This window comes from Varanus komodoensis, unplaced genomic scaffold (assembly GCF_004798865.1).
Source record: "Varanus komodoensis strain SLA01 unplaced genomic scaffold, ASM479886v1 scaffold5, whole genome shotgun sequence".
NCBI lineage: Eukaryota > Metazoa > Chordata > Lepidosauria > Squamata > Varanidae > Varanus > Varanus komodoensis.
In genome coordinates this window covers 49,737,247-49,759,334 of record NW_025336087.1, presented here as the reverse complement: position 1 = coordinate 49,759,334, position 22,088 = coordinate 49,737,247, and the positions used below count along the sequence as shown (strand labels likewise).

General features: G+C 40.9%; 2 protein-coding genes across 2 annotated transcripts in view; one reads left to right on the top strand and one right to left on the bottom strand.

Moving 5' to 3' along the window:
* LOC123031184 (protein FAM189A2-like) overlaps nt 1-5,028 on the top strand; it is a 109,432-nt gene extending 104,404 nt beyond the window's left edge. The window contains exon 6 of the transcript XR_006416236.1: nt 4,361-5,028. The gene's annotated coding sequence lies outside the window, so the exon portion shown is untranslated. The remainder of the gene's footprint in view (nt 1-4,360) is intronic.
* Nucleotides 1-22,088, bottom strand: part of PTAR1 (protein prenyltransferase alpha subunit repeat containing 1) — a 97,863-nt gene that overhangs the window by 27,862 nt on the left and 47,913 nt on the right. The gene's annotated exons all lie outside the window — the stretch shown is intronic.

Here is a 22,088-nt window from a genome sequence, read left to right as displayed (position 1 = left end):
TTTCTTTAGATATGCTCTCCATCTTTGGGGCTCTGTGAAGATACACCTAAGGGGTATCTAATCTTAGCTCATGTGGCATTGGTACTGCTCACAAATAGACTCCATTCAACTACTTTAGCATGACGTTTACAGCCAAAGAGAACACTTACGTAGCCAGCAAATGCTATTTTTTATTTATTTCACTCTTGGGACACAGTAAGAACATCTTGCACCGTCACAGTGTTGAACATCTTGTCTGATCAAGTGTTAATAATACCGATTAAATCCCAGTCTGTAACACAACAAAAATTAGAAAGTCAAAGTTGTGGAAATACTTCTGCAAGGAATTGTAAGCTGACTTCAATTGTTTTCAGAGCCATATTTATCATCCTCAGGTCCCATAAATTCTGTTTTAAAGTAAATTTAAGATAGCTTTGGCTAAAGCGAGGCATAGAAATGCATAAATAAATATATGCATAAATATATGACCAAACTACAAAGCAACTAGCATAAATGTTAAGGCTTCACCTTGATATAAAAGCTAGGGCAATAAGATACTTGCATGATGAAAAAACAGTTGGATAAATAAAGTTGTAAAATAATAAAAGACTGTATATGCTTATATATTGTTTAATGTTTTTAAACTGATTAAATGTTCCCTACACAAGTAGCTATAAAACAGGAAAGGACCATTTATGCTTATCTAGTTACAATCTCAATTTCCTTCATTTAGCAGATTCTTCAATATTTCCAAACATTTCTACTGTACAACTTCCTCTTTTTAAGTTATATCCCAATGAACCTTTATTAGCTCTTCACTATAATAATTCTGTTTTAGAGAAAAAGAGCACAGTTCTTATATGAGGAAAGTAGACAACTGATATATACTCCTTAACCTTCATCCCACCCCTCCCCCATTCCATTAGTCTGAATTATCTTCATCTTCTAATGTACTCACAAAGGTTTGCCTAGGCAAGGAGAAAATTCTAGTCTATTTTAAGGTCAGAAAAGAAAGGCAGAGGATAGAAACTGAACAGAATACAACCTCCATTAGCACTATCACCTCCAGGTAAGAGAAAATCTTTTTCAGGATGACAAGAATAGGAGCAGTAGAGGTGAAACATGCCAAGACAGATATTCATGCCTCTTCCTTAGAGTATCAAAAAGCTGGATGAGATCTTCAGGAGTACATGCTGGAGGTCATATAAACATACTAACTGCCTTGGGGCACAATGCTATGTAAGTTAAGGCAGAAAACAATCCTATAACTCCCAGCTTTCCCCAGCCAACTATATTACTACTATGTCCTACAACTCCCAGCATGCTGATGCCATGGCTGGGATACGGTGGGTGGTGTATAACTTCTTTCTCTTTAGATGTGCCTAGGAATGCATCCTTATACTGTGAGATCATTGGTCCATGGATTCCATTCCAAGCGTTAGCATCCTACTGTCTTTGCCCATAAACGCTTAGAGATGTATATTACTAATCTATATTGAACATAGCCTTCAATTTGTATATGTTCAAATGAAAGACAAAATGTAATTGTATTTCATGACTTCCTTCAAAAGAATCTCTTCACAGAAATGCACATTTAAAGGGCATATGAACTTCTGCATGCTTACTCCTTGCCTTGGTCACCGTGTAGGATGACTTGTGTGGGGAAAGGGACAGGGGGGCAGTGGCCGTCCTTAACTGGTGCCTGGCTGGCATAATTGGCTGGATGAGGGCGAATAAACTGAAGCTTAATCCAGACAAGATGAAGGTCCTGTTGGTAGGCGGTTCAGCCTTCCAGGTGATTTTAACACTGTCCTGGATGGGTTGCACTCCCCTAAATGATAGGGTGTGCAGTTTGGGAGAGTTCCTCGATCCAGATCCTGTCCCTGGAGTTTCAGGTGGCAGGTGGTAAGGAGTGCTCTTTCCTTCAGCTGATCCATCAACTGCATGCTTACCTGGATGAACACTGCCTAGCAATGGTGACCCATGCTCTGGTAACTTCCCAACTGGATTACTGTAATGTGCTCTATGTGGGGCTGCTCTTGAAAATGGTCCAGATATTTCAGTTGGTTCAGAATAAAGCTGCTAGGATATTAACAGGGACCAGCAGATATTGACATATAACACGGGTCCTCTATTGGTTACACTGGCTGCCAATTGAAGTCTGGACCCAATTTAAGGTGCTGGTGATGACCGATAAAGCCCGAAACGGCTTGGGTCCTGGTTACCTGAAGGAGCGCCTTCTTCCCTATGTGTTCTTCTGCCCCTTGAGAGATTTGAGGCAGAGGTCCTGCTCTGGGAGCCCTCCTTGAAGGAGAGCAAGAGGGTGGCTACCCGGAGGAGAGCCTTCTCTGTGGTGGCGCCCCTTCTATGGAATACGCTCTCCAACACTTTATTCTTTTCAGCATCAGGTGAAAACTTTTCATTTTTCCACTATTTTAATGTTTAGTTGGTTTTAACTGGGGTTTTTTATCTTGACTTGCTGGGTGCTCAGTTCGTTTTATTTTATTTGTTCCTTATTGTAAGTCGTCCTGAGATGTCAGTGGTGGATGGGGTAGAAAAGTTTTAAATAAATGAATAAATACTCTTATTTAGCACATTTATTTATTTCATGCCTTCTAATTTTATTCCAGGAGATACAATCATGTATCTGTTTTTCTTGAAAATGTACCTAGGTTTTCTTCAAACACTTATGAAGTATATATGGACTTTTAGAGGAAAATTTGGACAGCATAGCATGTTCTATGAACTATACGCTTTTTAATTATTTTTGTAAATAATAAGAAACAGAAGAAAAACATAGACCATCAAAGAGAAAACGTTACCAAGGGACCTTGTACTAAAATTGTTTATCAAACTAGATGCAGGAATTTTCACAAAGAATCAGCAATAGTTATTATTTCACCTAAACTTATAGCTACAATTTTACATGATAATATATAATTATAAATAATGCTTCATTAAATTGGTAAGAAACCAAATAAAACTAATAATTTCACATGAAAAATTGCTTTAACTTAAACAAGTAAGTTATGATGAACTCCAGAGCATATCCAGAAACCAAATTAAACTTAATTTTCCCCTCTTTTCTCCCTCTCCTCCACTCTTCCACCATTCTCTGCCCACTTCCCCTTCTCCTCCTTTTCCCTTATTTCAGAAAATAATTATACTAATCTAATGCAGGTAGCACAGTGGTTAAAACGGCTGAGCTGCTGGGCTGGTTGATCGAAAGGTCACCGGTTTGAATCTGCACAACGGGGTGAATTCCTGTTGATCTGTCCCAGCTCCTGCCAACCTTGCAGTTCGAAAGCATGCAAATGCAAGTAGATAAAAAGGTACCACTTCGGTGGGCAGGTAGCAGTGTTCCGTGCACTTCGGTGTTTAGTTATGCCAGCGACATGACCACAGAGACTGTCTACAGACAAACGCTGGCTCCCTCGGCTAGGAAATGGAGATGAGAACCACCCCCTAGAGTCAGACATGACTGGACTTATCAAGAGGAAACCTTTACCTTTAATCTTGTTTACATTGTGTATTAATAATATCCAAATATTCCATTTATTCTCTCAATTATGATTAAATTTATTAACTGGATTTCCTTTTTATGACTTATTAGAAGATGTATCAGCTTAATCATCCCTATTTAAACTATTTTATCTCCATTATTAAGTAATATATATATAAGCTAAGTTTATATTAAAATCTTTGACTGTCCTTCTATTTACATAGTTGGTTAATTTTGCCATAACTACATGTTCAGCTAGTTTGTTATTCCAGTTTTGGCTGTTTGAACAGTCTTCTGTTTTCCATTTTGTTGCAATTCTAACTCTGGCTGCTGTTATTTATTTGGAGTTTTTATATGCCGTCCCATCACTTAACGCCTCATGATGGCTTACGTAATTATAGATTCAAAGAATTCTCCCATATTTCCTGGGAGAGCTTCTGGTAATATACTCAATAGCATATTTGTCATATTCATTGGAAAGTTAATTTTCACATATTTCTATATTTCACTATGTCTTACTTTCTGGAATTGTTTGGCCTTATTATATGCCCACCACATATGGTAAAGAGTCCCTTCCACTTCTTTGCATCTCCAACACTTTCCATTAAAATTCATGATTATGTGTTTTTGACTGAATCCTTTAGAAAAGTAATAAGCAACATACAGCTCTTACTGGCCATATTGGAAAGTTAAGAGCCTGAACATTTTTACTAAAGTCTGCCAAAGATGTTAGCAGATGTTGCCAAAGGAGAATTAAATTCCACATTTCTTTCGATGTCTCCACTATCTCATCAAATTATAACTCCAAATATTTCTTCTGAATGGCTATTCTTATGCTTATACTCACTAACATGTAGAATTTCTCATCTCTCTCTACAGGGTACATGTTTACTCACTTGGGGTACATTTTCATACCTTCATGATGCTGTATTTATGCATGCATGCATGCATAAGCTATTGCTGATATGTAAATGAAGGAGCCATTGGATCTGTCCCCAAGAACTGTACGAACAGAAGGCTGAATGGGTAAATTCACAACTGTGCATGAAAATGTGATCAGAATGCACAACAGGTCACAATCCCAACAAAGATGTCAACACACACGTTTACACATCTGCCACATCCCATCATGTTCTACCAAGTGATCTTGCTTTCCTTTTGCTCGAGAGTCCATATGTACCATGTGCAGAGATCACAAACTTGAGACACTGTCCAGAACTGTATGATACGAATCAGTGCAGATGTGTAAAAACAATTCGTAGGCAAATAAATGGCTCTAGATATATAGCTCTGTCGTTTTTAAATGCACATATTGGGACTGCTTTCCCTGTCCAAGTGCCTCTCCTAAACACAATCTATTTGAACAGAACCTCTAGAGCAGTGGTGGCGAACCTCTGGCATGTGTGCCGCAACGGGCACACAGAGCCTCTCTGTTGACACACAAGCCAAGTCACCCCAGCAGCTGAGCATTGGATAACAGCGCACACAGGGGCCATGTGCATGCTCAGAAAGGAATAGTGGCACCAGGCAAAGATTTCACGAGGCGCAACTCATTAGCCATGACTCGTCTGAGCTTTCACATGGCTGGTCAGTGCACTGCCAAGGATATATGTGTATGTATATATATATTTGCTTGGACTGATTGTGAGTTTTAATACATTCATTTTTATTAACACAAGATTTTAGCTTTGAGTTTTGAGTGTAAGCATGCATACAACAGCAAAGATCACATTAATTGTGCAAAAGCACACCAAATGCAAACTTTTACCTTTCAACAAAAAGCTGTATCATTGAAAGCTCTTTTATTGTTTCTCTTTTAAGACAAAAGATGTTAATGTATGAGTTGTTTTTTCTAAACTAAAACCTCAGTTTTCAGGTTTTATTGCAATGTTGGCACTTTGCAATAAATAAGTGGGTTTTGGGTTGCAATTTGGGCAGTCGGTCTCTAAAAGGTTCGCCATCGCTGCTCTAGGGCCTTCTCCAAGTGCTAACTCCAAGGGAGGCTTGGAAGATGGTAATAAGGGGAAGGTACAACCCCCTCTATGGTACACCCCCCCACACACACACATCTATGCAAGAACCTCCCCACAACAGCCTGCCTGCCACCAGACTTGTCATCTTTTTAGCATCAGGTTAAGATAGCCCTTTATGCCAAATCCTTTAAGGATTTATCTGGATACTCAGGAGCTTGAGGAAATTACTCATCTCAGGTGTGTTTTACAGGATCATTCTTTGCTGCTTGCTTGTGGCTACTTTACACTTTTTAATTTATTTGAATATATGATATTTTTATTTGATTTTATTATTTTATGAAATGTTGTAAACAGCTTAGAAAGCTTTGGCTATGGGGCAGTACAGAAATAAATAAATAAATAAATAAATAAATACCTTATTATTTAATCCAAAAGGAAATAGCAAATTGAAGTATTACAAAAACATGGGACATCCCATCAGATTTTGCTAGGAAGCTGGGAGTTAGCCAGATCAGAATCATCAAGTCAGTCAAGAAGAGAGATTGTTGCTATTACCACCATTTGAAATCCAACTTAGAAGCACCCAAAATGCTACTTTAGATAGCACTGAACAGATTTACATAAAATTTCTCCATGAGAAACAAGAGTCAATTTTCAGCTATCTGAAATTAAGCCGTTATAAACCAGAAGTATACAATATGGAGCCTGTGGGAAAAGTTTCCAATGCAAATTAGGTTAATTTGTACAGGAAATGTTTCATTTCTCATCAAAAAATATTATGCTACCCTGGAGCAGCTGTGGGCAACTTGCAACCTTCCAGATGTCCTGTCCTACAGCAATTCCCATTGGCCATTTCAGCTGCGTATGCTAGGAACTGTAGGCTAAAACATCTGGAAGGCCCCAAATTGCTTACCTCTGCCCTAGAGACAGCTAATTTCGCATGCTTATTTTACTTGTATATAGGAAACATATAAAACACTTTTTAAAGTACCTTATGCTATTTTTTGTCCCAATACAAGTATTTCACTGAAATAGTTCACCAGGAAAAAATAACACACTTAATATGACTTAACTGTTATAATATGTAGAAATGTTTGTTCGAATAGCTGCATATAGATTAATTAATTTGAACAAGTCAAATAACAAAGAATGATAGGCTGACAACCATTCATTTCAAAAAATTCAACTCTTGTTTCAGTAAGGTTGCTGGGAAATATACGCTGTCACTATCAGTTCCATTTTACTCTGAGATGTATATGTATTTTAATGGCATGTCTGTATGCTAGGAATAATCACCTATTACACCTTTAAAACTGCTGAGTTTGCCTATCATTGCATTTATAATCAGCATGGATTTATTTTTACTAATGAACCTGAGAAGTCAAAAATTTTCAGCAGAATTGTAAGCAAAAGAAAATAAACTATTTATTTTCAGATCATTCAAATGATCTTCACAGGACAAATATAAACAAAAATATAATTTCAAATATACTGTATATTTAACTGGGTTAAATATTCTACTAGAACGAAAGAATAATTATATCCTGTGCCATGAAAAATGCTTACTTTATCATGTAATAAATATTGAACAATTACTGTTGCAATGGAATATTGTACATGCATTACTGTTGCAAAGTGCTAAATGAAAAACACTGATTGATTTCCATTTTGAAATCAGTATCAATATATAATTGTACAGAACCCACTAATAACACATAGCCTTGAATAAGAATATTCCTCTTCAGTGGCAACCAAAGGAAAAAATGCCTTTGTATTGTTCTGAGCATCTGGTCTATTATGTAGATCAATTTAACTGTAACACACATACGTATTTGTCTTCAATTCCCACCAATACAGGTTTCACGCATGTAAAATCTATATTATGCTACTTTTATACACACAGGAACAGACTAACTTTACAAACCTATTGGTAGGCTTGCACTCAGAACAGTAATGATAATGGTTTTGCTTCTGTATTGCACTTAAATATATAACATAATGGACAGATGGACATACTTTGGGGAACTTTTTATTATTGCTGCTAGGGATCTGAACTCCACCAACAGGAGACAGGTGCAAAGAAGCAGATGGGAGCAGACCCAGATACAAAATAGCAGCTCAGGATATGAAACCTATTTCCTTTTCAGGGATTCTAATACAGATTCAAGTAATTGCCTAAGAAGCAGCCAATTAATACTCAGAATTTATATGTGAGGAAGATAAAAGGTCATGGCAGATGTATTAATGATTGTAAAACTATTGGAAATTAGAACCCATCTGATACAAAGCAAGCAAGAAGAACTTAGTCGGGCATGACAATGTATAAAATAATCCAGGTCCCTTAACTGATATTCATATCGTATTGGCACACCAATGAAGTGCCTGCATGGGCTACAGCTGCCTCCTTTGCTAACAGCACAAGCTGATAAGGCACCAAAGTTCAAAATAATATGCTGGGCATGAGAAGTGCTCCACAAGTTAACTTACTTTGTCCAGCATCTTGTTTAACTCAGGCCTGTTCTCAGTCCTCAGAGTGGACCACAGGGAAAGTAGCTGTTCAATCAAGTCCCCAAATAGGCTCTGTTTTAAGCAAAGTATAACTGACAAGGCAAGGGCCACATTCCATAGACAGCTATGCTGGATAAACAAGAGCAAGCAAGGAAGAAATTAATAGCAGACAGCACTCTGCAGAAATGGCTAGACTGGGCAGTTCCTCATGTTGCTCCATGCAGGGGACAAGCAGCCATCAAGGGATTAAGTAGCCCAGTCAGTTTAAGTCCCTCATAAGCTCCATCTCTTACTTGGTACTGACTGCAGTATTAAAGGGTCCATGTTCTCTAGCCTTAAATTCTTATGTAGCTGAGAGACCAGAAAGGCCTTGTGGGAGCTGTTCCTGGAGGCTGAAGCTGAAGGGAAGACTTAGCCATTCATTCTGGGGAACACATGAGTGGTTTCTGAGGTTCTTCCTCAAGTGGGTGACCAGTATCTTGTTGGGCTGAAGGTCCTTTCAGGGGTGCTGTCTAGCATTTATAGTCAGGGCCATGGCGCCAGCCACAAGGACTATAAAGTAGAACTCTGTACAATAGAATAATCTCCACATATTTTTCTGTGTACATTTATGCCAAACATTGTTACAAACAAAAAAGCGAGCATACACGACAGCCGAACCATAACAGTTTCAAAATGAGAACTGTTCCAGCTCCCTCTTCTTGTTTCCTAATTTCTATATCTTGTTCTTTTTAAATTAAGAGGTGGATAACATATAGGCTAAAACAGCCAAAGAACCACAGCTAACCATTACTATCAGCTACAATGGTTAGAATTGATCAGATGTGCAGACCAAAAACATCTAGACAGCCGTTAGGTAGTCTTCACTTAAGAGAGTTTAGGGGAGTTGAAGAAAAACTGTGCATGTTGTATCATGCAACATGCTCCCTACTTTTTTTTTCAGCTCCAAGGCAACCTTCACAAGCTGCTTTTTCTCCTATGGAAGAAAAAGACATGGGCTCCTCTATCTCCCACCGAGTGCCTATGAATAACCGTTGCTGGGGATATGAAGAGGAGGGTGCCATAACTGCATTTATGCCATGCTTGTGGGGCCTGGGCATGGAATAAAGAATGAATAAGTTTACTGGATTGTCTTTATTGATTTCTGGTTTGGGAACATTAAACCAACTTAGAAAACACTGACAGCAGAGCAACATAAATATTATTCAATAATCATCATCAAGACAATCATAATAGTTAAAAATAACCAACTGTGCAACAGTTACATCCTTTAGAGCTAATATGATCTATCACACAAGATGCAGATTGGAAAGAGTAAATCAAGTTGTCCAGAATGCCAATTTTTATGAGGGAGCCATGTAAGGGCAGGATTTTATTTATATCCTGCCTTTTTACCTTTTAAGGAACTCATGGTGTTTTACATAATACTCCTCTTCCTCTCAAGCTTAATCTCACAAGCACCATGTGAGGTAGGTTAGGCTGAGAGCTAGTGACTGGCCAAAGTCACCCTATTAACTTTGTGGCCAAGTGAAAACAAGAGCCCAGTACTCCTGGGTCCCAGTCCAGCATGAACCACTACACTACACTACACTGGCTCCCCGATGCCTGTTATAGTATGTAAGGACATGATCCTATCCAGATTTAGACAGAAAAGTCTACGACACTCAGCATTCTCCAGGCAGCCCTAAGAAATTCAAGTAAACAAGCAGATTATACTATGTAACTAATAAAAAGAAAAATACAATGCTTGGTGTAAGCTATACTTAGCATCCAGCTCTAAATGCATCTCTTTAGATACTGCACTGATTTAAAATAAGCATGTTTAGGATCACTGTATTAATGGAAAATCATATAGCAGAATCCATTTTGAGTTAAGACACAATAAACCTTGTAAATTGAAATATAAAAATATTTCTGCTTCTTACAAGCAATATTCTCTTCCTTAGAGCCCACTTTCCCTGGTGATCTCAATTTATAGCCAACAGATCAACCTTTGAATTTTTGTTCTTTACCGGCTTTCTAAAATGCTAGGCATTACATCTGGCAGAAGACTAAGCAACAGTCAAAAGACATTACTCCTATTTTATATCAAGCCAAACTCATTAGTGCTAAACAGAAATATAGCTGCAAGCTAGAATAGCTACAAAAGAGGTATTATACCTCTGTGAATTATAGGATACATACATTCTACTACTATTGCTTAATAAATGAGTTCAAATCTAACCCTATGCCCCCTTTTATTTCAGATTACTACAATCTATATCTAGCTATTTTAAAGCAAACACAATAATGCTATTTGGAGTCAAGCTATCTTTCATCTTTGCTAGTTTTCATCACAATTTATAGTCTTAAACATTATGTGAGCAGGGTTAGTTTAAGGTTATGCCACCTAGAGAGCTCCATGGTGACTGAATCTGAGTCTCCACAGTCAAATTCAACTTTCAATTAGGGTGGCTCACTTGGTTCTGATAAGATTCCTGAACCTTTCACAGCTAACAGAAGTGTAACAGGTTAAACTTTTTGCCTGCATTTACAAGCAATGAAAAGCTTCACCTGCTGAATTTCTTCTAGTCATAGCAGCTGGCAAAGGCATAGCTCAATATGGCATAAAAGTAATACATATGGTCTAATGGCTTCCAGTTTTTAAGTTCTCAGAACTCAGAAGTGTTATCTGAATGTATAAAGGATAGATTATATAAGAAAAATGGTCACAGCATATATAGAAAATATATAAAGACAAAGTTATACATTGTCCTAAACTGACTTCCTTTTCTGAATACCACTGGCTGGTAGTTGTGCTTTAAAACAGTGGCAATAAAGAGTCCTGCAGTGGTTTCTTATTGAAAATAAACAAGTTAAAACATTCCTTAAGAGTAATATCAAATCTTGGACAGTATACTTTAAAAGATTGTCTGGTACTCTTAATGAGGTCAATCACAGCACAGAAATAATGCCCCCCACCCCACCCTGCATATCTGTTTAATCAGAAGCCAGTCTCAATGTGTTCAATGGGGCTTACTCCCAGTAAAGTATACGTAGGATTTCAGCTTTAATATGCTTAGGAATGGAGAGAGAACTATGTTATGCAAATCTGTCCCTCTACCTAAAGGAACAAAATAATGACACCAGATGTATGCTTTGTATCTGAAGTTTCTAAGATGATTTTGATATTCAAGGCAGAGCTGAAATATCTTGTGTTATACTATTTTTATGATATACACACAAAAATACAGAAAACAAAATGTTTTTCTATTTCTTGACCTCTCAATGCATGACTGTTGTATGTGTGTTTCTGGAGTATAATGGGCAGAGGCTGCAAACACTGAAAAATATTTCCCATTTTGACAGCAGTGCAGTAGAACATAAGGTAGTATGACTCAGATATTGTTCATCTGATGCTAGATGAGTCTTTGAAATACATAAACAAAGGAATATCTAAATGTGTACTGATGGATGTTCACATCCATACCTTGTAGCACACCTCCATGACTGAAATAAACATCAAGTCTCAAGGTTAAATATGCATATGCCATGTATTTGGTTTGCTCATGACTCTTGCATTTGCTTATACCTAAAATGCAAGGCTGGATATGAGGGAGAGGGAAGGCAAAAGGTGTGTTTTTTTGTCCATTCTATGCAATAAATTTAAGTGCCTTTAAGTGCCCAAGCTATATTTGCACTCAAGAAATCTTTTCACTGGTTAAAGCACACTAAATGCAGTCTTCCCAATAAGCCTCCAAGAAAGATGGGGAAGGCACTGAATGAATCTCCAGGTTAAGCATAAGTGTCCTCATCACAAATGCAAAATAAATGGTCAAATATCCCAATGAGAGCCATGGCTATAGGAAATATATTAAAATACACACTACCGAACTGAATCAAAGCAAGCACAGGGTTGCATTAGGATGAGAATAAGCTGTTGCTTTAAGGAGTAAAGCAGGCAGGCACTTCTGTTCCCTGGAACTGATCTGTGTCAACAGCAGCAGGTCCTCTCTTCCCAAGCCAAGCAGCGATAGCAACATACATAATGTCAGTGATGAGAATAGCAGCAATAACAGACCTTGATGACAGAAAGGTGAGGACTGCTTTTCCCAGGAGATGTCCTGCCAGGAAGGGGAACCAGCAGCGCACCCTTCAGAAAAAAAAAATGCCTTAATCTGTCCTCCACCTCAGGGCCTCCTCCCCATTTACCATCTGTGAGTACCCACTCGTGCCTTGCCACTCCCCGCTCCTCCACACCCTAAAAAGCTACTGGGCAACCTGAGCCGATCATACTTGGTTCATGCCAATAACAATCCTTTCCAATAAACACACACACACACACTCACACGTCATTAACTGTTGTCGACCGCGACTGCATGCACCAAGGCTTGCACGGATGCGCTCGCCTTGCCTTTCCTCACGATCCCGAGGCACAACCATATGATGCTCATTCGCTCACAAACCGACGTCAAAAACTCCCATCACCTAAACGAAAAAGCAAAAAAACCCCTCACACATCTCCCCCACCTCCACCGGTGCAGAAGTTCCTCCCATGATCAGCTCCGCGCCTGGCACTGCTTAAGTCGACGGTGGGGAGTCGGTTGCTACTACGTCCCCCCCCCTCGCCGCAACATTAACTAACGGGGAGTTGGTGTAGCTCTCTCGAGAAAAGGAGAAAGGGGTGTCCAAGCCCCGCAGAAACCAGACAAGTTGGATTACGCATCCACACTCATTGCCGCGTAGACCCCCCACGCCGCCGCAGGCATCGCTCATCCACAGCCTCATGCCCCCCGCCCCCCCAGCCTCCCCCTTTACAAGGCAGGTGGTTAAGCGAGCCTTTCCGCGGCGCCTCCATCACCAGCCGTCTAAGGCCACCGGCTTCTGCGCCTTGAGGGGTTATTTTTCCTGCCGCCCTCGCTCCTCCCTCAATTCAAAGAGCCATCATCTTCCCATCCCCCTCGGAGAGAGGAGCCGCCGCCTCGCTGTTACCTTTCGCTCGGAGCCTGTGCGCCAGCAGCAGGTCTGACGCGGATGCGGACGGCGGCAGGAGCAGCAGCTGCGCGGCAGAGGGCAGGAAACCCGGGGAGCAGCGCTCCACTCAGCCGGCCCCGCGCGCCACCATCTTCCTCCACCTCTTCCCACTCCTCCCCGGCTCGGCTCTGCAGCCACCCGCGGCAGCGCCTCTTCCTGCCCCCGCCTCCCGCTCCTCCCTCGGCCCGCCTCCCAGGCGCGCCACGTGACTTCAGTGTGGGGACGGGCCCCGCGGCCGCTCAGGGCGCCGCCGCTTTTCCTCAGCCGTGGTGAACGCTGCTGCCGAGCAAAGAGAGGGAAGGAGACCGACTGCACTGGCTGGACCTGCCCCCGCCAGCCAAGCTCCCCTCCTCCAGCTGCGGCGAGTGGCAGCTGCGCGCGCGCCCGCCCGCGCGCAGGCAGGGAGACCTTCTTCCCTTCACGGCTGTAGTACCTTAAGCATTCTTTGCAAAGCAAGGTCAGCGCACGTAGTAGATGGAGCAGATGGGAAGGGAAGGCCTGCTGACATGAGCTGCCAGGGGAGACGATGTATCCACGGAAGTAGCAGCTCTCTCACGCGTATGCTGACAGGTCACTAAAAGGACAGTTTCCTGATTCTTGGAAGATAGTTATCCCCTAGAGAGCCTATCCTGACTCATGCCGTGTTTGATGTAGGCAAGGACAGTTATTTTGAGAATATACATTTCGTTTACCTGGATAAAGTGCAGACCATCCTAAGGTTGCTATATTACTCACTTCCATTTGCATGCATGTAGAAAGTGCCACAGCTCAGTGCTGTAGCACACACTTTAAGTGCAGAAGTGAGACTGGCCCAAGACACTGACTGAGGCAGAAAAAACAAGATGGCACCCTCTTCCATCTCATCCCAGAAAACTATCTGAACTGGCAGACTAAAAGGGCTTCAACACTGATGGTTTCTGTCACACCTGAAGACAGCAGGCTAAGGTAGAGCAAGCTGCATGGCCCACATTTCTCTCTTCTTGCTTGCTGCACCTTCCTGTATCTGTTGCCTGAAGCAATTGCTTCAGTATGCCTAACAGTAGACCTTGCACAAAAGGTCCAATCCTTGGTATCTCCAGGGAAGACTGAAATTGAAACCTTAACTGCTGTGCTCAAGAGACAACATGGAGCTAGTTGGGCTAATGGTCTAACTCCATTCAGGCCCGGCTACAGAACAGAAACTGCAGGGAGAGGGACAGGGGGAGAGCATCTATGTTGGTTCTCCTGAACCTCTCAGTGGCTTCTGATATCATCAACCATGGTATCCTTGTGGATAGTCTGGCCGGGTTGGGAGTTGGAGGCACTGCTTTGTGGTGGTTCCACTACTACCTGACTGGCCGATTCCAGAAGGTGGTGCTGGGAGATTATGGCTCTGCACCATGGAAACTTTGCCATGGAGTTCTGCAGGGTTCCATTTTATCCCCCATGCTTTTTAACATCTACATGAAACTACTGGGAGAGATCAACCAGAGGTTTGGGCTGCAGAGTCATCAGTACACTGATGACAGCCAGCTCTATCTCTCTTTTCCATCTAGTCCAGGTGAGGCAGTGACTGTCCTTAACTGGTGCCTGGCCAGGGTAATGGGTTGGATGAGGGCCAATACATTGAGGCTCAATCCATATAAGTTGGAGGTCCTGCTGTTAGGCAGTTCAGCCCTACAGGTGAGTGACATCTGCCCTGTTCTGGAGCGGGTTGCACTCCCCCTAAAGGACAGGGTGAACAGTTTGGGAGTGCTCCTCAATCCGGAGCTGTCCCTGGAATCTCAGGTGGCAGCAGTGGCAAGAAGTGCCTTTCTTCAGCTTCGGCTGGCCTACAAACTGCGCCCTTACCTGGATGAGTGCTGCTTTGCAACAGTGACCCAAGCTATGGTAACTTCCCGACTGGATTATTGTAACGCACTCTGCATGGGGCTGCCCTTGAAGATGGACTGAATACTTCATTTGGTTCAAAATAAAGGTGCCAGGATACCAATGGGGACCGACAGGTATTCACATATAACTGAGTAACCTCCCACATGGATTGTGGGAATGCTGGGGACATAATCTGTCTTGACTTTAGAAAAGCTTTTGACAAAGTGCCTCATGGCATTCTGATTACCAAACTAGCAAAAAGCAGGCTGGATACTGCAACCACTAGGTGGATCCACAATTGGCTGCGAAATCAGCCTCAAAGCACGCTCATCGATGGCACATTCTCAAACTGGGGAAAGGTGACAAGTGGGGCAGTGCAGCGTTCTGTCCTGGAACCAGTGCTCTTCAACATTTTAATGATTTAGATGAGGAAGTACAAGGAAAGATAATTAACTTTGCAGATGACACAGAGCTGGGTGGAACAGAGAACACATGGAAGATAGATATAAATTCAGGGTGATCTTGATAGGTTAGAATGTGGAGCAGTGAACAACAGAATGAAATTCAGTAAGGACAGATACCAGGTCCTCCACTTTGGAACAAGAAACCAAATGCATCACTACAAATGGGGAACACTTGGCTCAACAATACTGCAAATGGGAAGGATCTTGGGGTTGTTGTAGATCATGTACGCGTAAGCCAACAATGTGATGCAGCTGCAAAAAGGGCAAATGCTCTTTGGGGCTGTGTTAACAGGAGCATCACTTCCAAAACACACGAGGTACTAGTTCCACAATACTTAGCACTAGTCAGACCTCACCTGGAGTACTGTGTCCACCTAAGTTCTGGATGCCTAAGCTTTAAAAAGATGAAGAAAAGCTGGAAAGGGTACAGAGGAAGGCAACAAGGATGATTCAGGGACTGGAGACAAAGCCCGTTGAGGAAGGATTGAAAGAACTAAGTATGTTCAATCTCAAGAAGAGAAGACTGAGGGGTGATAGAATAGCACTCTATAAATAACTGAAAGGCTGTTAAAAAGAGGAAGGACAAGATCTCTTCTTGTTCGTTCCAGAATGCAGGACACGGAATAATGGACTTAAGTTAAAAGAAACTAGATTTAGACTAGATATGTGGAAGAATTTCTCTGAATACTGTCAGAGCAGTACAACAATGGAACCTATTACCTGGGTAAGTTATGGGCTCTCCCTTGTTGGAGAGATTCATAAAGCACCTGGACAGTCACCTGAATGGGATAGTGTAACTTAGTGCCCTGCAATAGCAAGAGGTTGGACCCAGTGGCCTTCTGGCCCTTTCCAACTCTACTATTCTATGATTCGTCTACTGGCAAAGCCAAATTCTCTGTGGTTTCGGGTCTTGAATTAAAATATACACATAGGCCAAAGGGTATGAACTAAGAATTCAAAGCCTAAACATGTATATTTTACTACAGTGCTGCCTAAAACAAAGCGTGTCCCTTCAGAATCTAAGAATGTATTTCAGAAAAAGGCGTGACTAATTTGCACCTTAGTGCAACAACATTTCTTTAGATTGGAACTTAAGATATATTCCATCAGGAATACCTTTCTCCTCAGTTCTCTCCTATTCAATATATAGTTCCCAAAATATATACATGGGAACTTGTGTCTTGTAAATCCAGCGTAATTATAAGATGGTAATTGGCTATTTCCAAACACCATCTATTTTAAGATGATTTTTACAATGTACACAGGCCTTTTGGAGATAAACTGTTGCTAAATACCCTAATTGATGAATATAGTCCTCCACAAGTACTTGCTCTTGAAAAATAACCCAGATACATAGTTTATTGCAAAATTTAATAGCATAACATCTAAGAGACTTTTCATATTCACTGGCTTCATCACAGCAGTCATATACAACAGACCTCTGGGAAGCAAATTGCTCTCGCCTGTGTGTGTGTGTGTGTTCACACATGTGCGTGCACATGCGCACATTAATGACCTAGAAGAGAGATGGCCTACTGCTCCAAAATAACAAAATAAAACCCCCTTGTAAATAGAACATATAAACAAGGGCATCTAAGAAAGGAATGAAAAGATTTCAACTTTAGATTCTAAAATAAATTTTCAATCTCGAATTTTAGCAGTTTAGGAATATTAGATTCTGTTCTTAAAAAGGAGCACATATTTTTGTTTGCCCTCATTTTAAGTTCTTCAGTCCCAAAAGTTTAGTTATGATAAAGATTTGTTAAACAGAATTAAGTATCGCTGGTATGATCAGTTACTTAGAACTGGCAAAATACCATTAATCTTATGATCATACTAACCATATTGAGATGGGAGGTCAAATGTAACATTACCATGCATGAACAAAAACAGCCTCTCACTTTTTACATTGCAAGAAAACTCAGAGTACACAAATGAGTAAAACCTTTTAGAGCAGCTAGGAAAGGAATGGAATGTGAAATAGAATTATTTTTAGATGGATTTTTTAAAATAGCAGGCATAACCCAAGCAGTGATAATGACTTCAGGCTCCAATCTTATACATGGTTATCTAGAAGTAGAATAATAGAATCATAGAAGAGTGGGAAGGGGCCAAGAAAGCTATCAGGTCCAACCCCCTGCTCAGTGCAGGACTACAATTGCCCCCTCTCAACCATTTTCCAGGCCCCTCAGCATAGGGAGGGATGCAAGATTTCCTAACTCTCATCTGAACTTTCCCTCCGATATTCCACCCTTGTATACAAGCACAAAATCTTTCAAAGGTTCTTTTTGATTGTTCTACTTGCCTGTCTTCCTTTTCAGTTTCCAGGTCCATGTGCATGCCTAGGATTGCAAGATTTCATAACCCAAACTTGAGTTTTCCCCCTGAATCTTCCACAGATTGCAAAGCACCCAGGTGCAGAAGTAGATCCTTCAAGTGGTAGTTTTTGATTTCTGAAGTCTCCTGCCCTCTTTCTGACATGGAAATTGAACAGACAGGCGAGTACAGCAATCAAAAAGAACATTTTGAAAAAATTCAGTGCTGGAATTACGTGAATGCTCATGCATTCCAAAGAATGAAATATTGGAAGCAACATTTCAGGGTAGGGTTCAGGTTAGGAAGTCCTGCATCCCTGAGCTTGTACATGGTCCTGGAAATTCACCAGAGAGGGCTAGTGAGTTGAGCCATTAAAACCAAACAAAGCACTTGAAAGAACCAGGTTTGTACTCAAATTGCATGTACATGCATGCCAATGGGCAGAGTATTAGAGGAAAGATCTCAGGATAAGGGTTAAGAAAGCTAGCATCCCTGACATACACATGGGCATGGGAATTTCTTAAAGAGGGCAGATGAGTTGAGTGATCAGAAATAATGTACATGCATTCCAGTGGGTGGGATATTGGAGAGCAAATCTCAGGTTAAGGTTTTGGTGAGCAAATCTTGCTTCCTTGGACATGTGCAAGTACCTGGAAATTGAATATAGCGAACAGGGGAGTCACACAATAAAAAAAAACAAATTGAAAGATCATGTTTTGCACTTGTGTGCATGTGCTTTCTAGTAAGTGGAATATTAGAGGAAAAATCTCAGGTTGGGATTTGTTTTTGGAAATCATGCATCATTTGACATGTGCACCATCCTGGAATTAAACAGGAAGGGCAAGCTAATGGAGCAATCAATAAGCACCATCTGAAAGATCCAGTTTTGCAGTCTCTTGCATAAACATGCATTTCAATTAATTGAATATTAGAGGGAAAACTCTGGTTAGGATTAAGGTTAGGATATTTTGCATCCCTGGACATTTGCATAGTCCTAGAAATTAATGGGCGGGGACTGTTGAGTTGAAAGATCCTTGTTTACCCCCATATTGATGTACATGAATGCAAGTGGGTGGGATATTATAGGGAAAATCTTGAGCTAGAGTTGGAGTTATGAAATTTAGCATCCCTGGTCATGCACATAGACCTGAAAATTGCTGGAGAGTTGAGCAATTAAAAATAACTGCTTGAAAGGTCCACTGCTATGTACATGAATTCTAATGGTTGGAATATTGGTGGGAAAAACTCAGGTTAGAGTTAGAAAATCTTCCATCCCTGGGCATGTGTGTGGTCCTGGAAATTCACCAGAGAGTGCTGGCAAGTTCAGCCATTAAAAAAAAATCTTCAAAAATTCTTGGTTTTAACTTGCATGCATGTACATGCATGCCAATGGGTGGAATATTCAAGGGGAAACTTCAGCTTGTACTTATGGTTGGGAAATCATGCATCCATGGGGATGTCTAGGGACCTGGACATTGCTGAAAGAGATTTGAACAATCAAAATAAATGCTTGAAAGATCAGCATCTGCACTTATGTGAACACACATGCATTTCAATGGATGGAATATTGGAGGGAAAATCTCAGATTAGGGCTAGGAAAACTTGCATCTCTGGGCATACACATGGTTCTGAAAATTGAACAAGGAGTGCAGGCAAGTAGAGTGTTAAAATAAATTTGAAAATTCCTGTTCTGCACTCAAATGCATGTACATGGATTCCAATTGATCTGGTACTCTTGGAGGCAAAATATCAGCTTAAGGCTGATATTCATGGATTCACCAGCATGTGTACATGCCTGGAAATTGAACAGGGAGGTCAGGTGAGTACAGCGATTTAAAAGTACCCACAGAAAGATCCAGTTTTGCACTCACATGCATGTAAATGCATTTCAATGAACAGAATATTGGAGAAAAAATCATGTTAGGATTAGGAATAGGAAATCTCGCATACCTGGGCATGTGCATGGGCCTGGAATTTCAACAGGGAGGGCAGGCAGAGTAATAAAAAAGAATCTCTTGCATGATCCAGTTTTGCAATTGGGTACATGCACATGGATTTTGATTGGCTGGTATTCTTGGATGGAAAATATTGATTTAGGGTTAGGGTTAGAATATCTTGTATCTCTGGGCATGTGCATGGGACTTGAAACTGACCAGAGATGGCAGGTTCAATGAGCACTGAAAATGAACTGTTTTGCATTCATGTGCATGAACATGCATTCCAATGGGTCAAAATCGGTGAGGTTATTCTTAGGGTTAATCTTGGATCCCTGGCATGAGCATGGATCTTGAGAATTATCAGGAAGAGCTCTTAAGCTGAGCTGTCATAAGCAAACTACATGCATTCCAAAGGGGTGGAAATATTGGAGTTAAGGGTTTGGAAAGCTTAATACCCTGGGCATGTGCATGAGCCTGGAAATTAACCAGATAGGGAATGTTACTTGAGCAATCAAAAGGAACCACTTGACAGAGATAATAAAATCAAATAGTTGTAAAATCAAAAGGGGTGTATAAAAACCATCAAGTCATCTCATTGCTCCATTTTATCTGTGGACACCCATCCTGCTGCAGCCTGTGCCTTCCCATCTCAGCAAAGGTGACTCAACATTCTAGTTTAATGCATAGCTATGCAGGCAGGTTACCGAGACCTAGGAGGAGGAGGAGGAGCTCAGTGGTAGAGCAGATAATTTGTATGCAGCAAGTTCCAAGGATCTCCATATAATGAAGGAAAAACTCCTGTCTGAAGCTTTGGGGAACAGATGTTCACTGGGTTTACACAACACAAGAAGCCATGGTGGCTCCATAAGCCAGGGTTGTGTTGTCTTAAGCCATCCAGAGTTATTAATAAACCATGATACTTTGTTCAAGACGACACAACAAGCCACCCTTATAAGCCAGGGTGGTTTATCATGTTTCTTAACTCAGTCATTCTAATCAAGACTCGTCTAACTGGACCAATAACCTGACTCAATAGTACTGTCAAAATTTTAAATCTCCCCCAGTTTGTATCTTTTAGCAATTTTGTAGTAATCCTATACATACTTCCCTGGAAGTAAAACTCAGCGAACTTACTGGGTCTTACTTCTGAGCAGGCATAGTTAGATTTGCTTTGTCTTTCTTACTGAAGCACCCTCACTGAGATAAGCAGGTTTGGCACTGGTTGTGGCTTAGACTGGAAATCAGCAGGATCAGCCATGCATGGACTAACTAATAAATATACGTTGGCAGAAGCATGCTTAATTAATGATAAGATGGGCTAACTGTGCCTTTTGTGTTTCTTAAACAGTTAATTTTGGTTCCAGCTTTCATAGTACAGTTACTGCTCTTGATATTGGCCAAGCCAATTATTCATATCACATGCAGATAATTTCCATGTAGTCCTCATCCTGTTTAATCCATGGTGTTTTTGCCTTGTTGGCCCAGAAAAGGAGGGAGGGAGGTAGTGTTAAGTAGTTCAACACAGTGGATCACTTTGCATTCGAAGGGTTGTGAACTAAGAGACATTAGCTTCTTGTACAATAGTAATTGCCAAGCTGAAGGGGTCCAAAGCCAAAAAATGGGGTGTGTGTGTGTGGAGGGGAGACCTGGAATGCAGGGGAATGCAGCACCGTAACCTTTTTCAGAGCGGGAGCAATGGAATAAGTCTGGAGTGCCGAGGCAATTGATGCACTCTCTTTGCTCTGGCAAATGAATGAGGTGATGACAAGGCTTTCAAGTTGCTCTACTGCCTCCCCCCCCCATTAGTGTACAGTTTAAATTTAATTAGTTTAAATAGTAAAACTTCTTTTGAAAGATTGCTTGTATTTTTAATTAAAAAACAGTGGCTCTGTTTCAGCTGGATGAATATATAATTGTTTTGTCTTAATTTGTTGAAAGTCAGTGTGGTGTAGAGGTTAAGGATGTAGGACTGAGATTGAGATCTAGGTTCTAGTTGCTGCTCAGCCATGGAACCAAGTCGGTGACTTTGTGACAGTCACAGGCTCTCAGCCCAACCTAGTTCACAGGGTTGTTGCTGTAAGGATAAGATTGAAAGGAGGAGGAGAGTTATGTAAGCTGCCTTGAGTACCTTGAGAAGAAGAAAAGGCGGGAGATAAATTAAATAAATATATGAATTTGGTTTTCTTTTACATATGGAATCTATGTGACCAGAAGTAAGCTCTGGAGAGTTCAATGGGAACTTTCTCCCAGGTAACTTGCCAGTCATGTTTCATAAAAGTAATTGATAGATTTTGTTACTGATTTGTTTTGGGTATCTTGAGTTTTACTATAGTTTTTAACCAGATGTATGTTCTTTTGAATATAAATAGAAAAGATGTGTGCGCGCTTCAGTGTCTGTGTCTAGCTGTTTATTTGAATGGGTAGGCATGTTTATACATGACAAGGATGAGGAATGCATGGCCCTTCAGATTTTGTTGGACGACTTTCCTCATCATTCTTCACTAATGGTCACGCCAACTGGTTGTAGCAGAACTACAGCAATAGG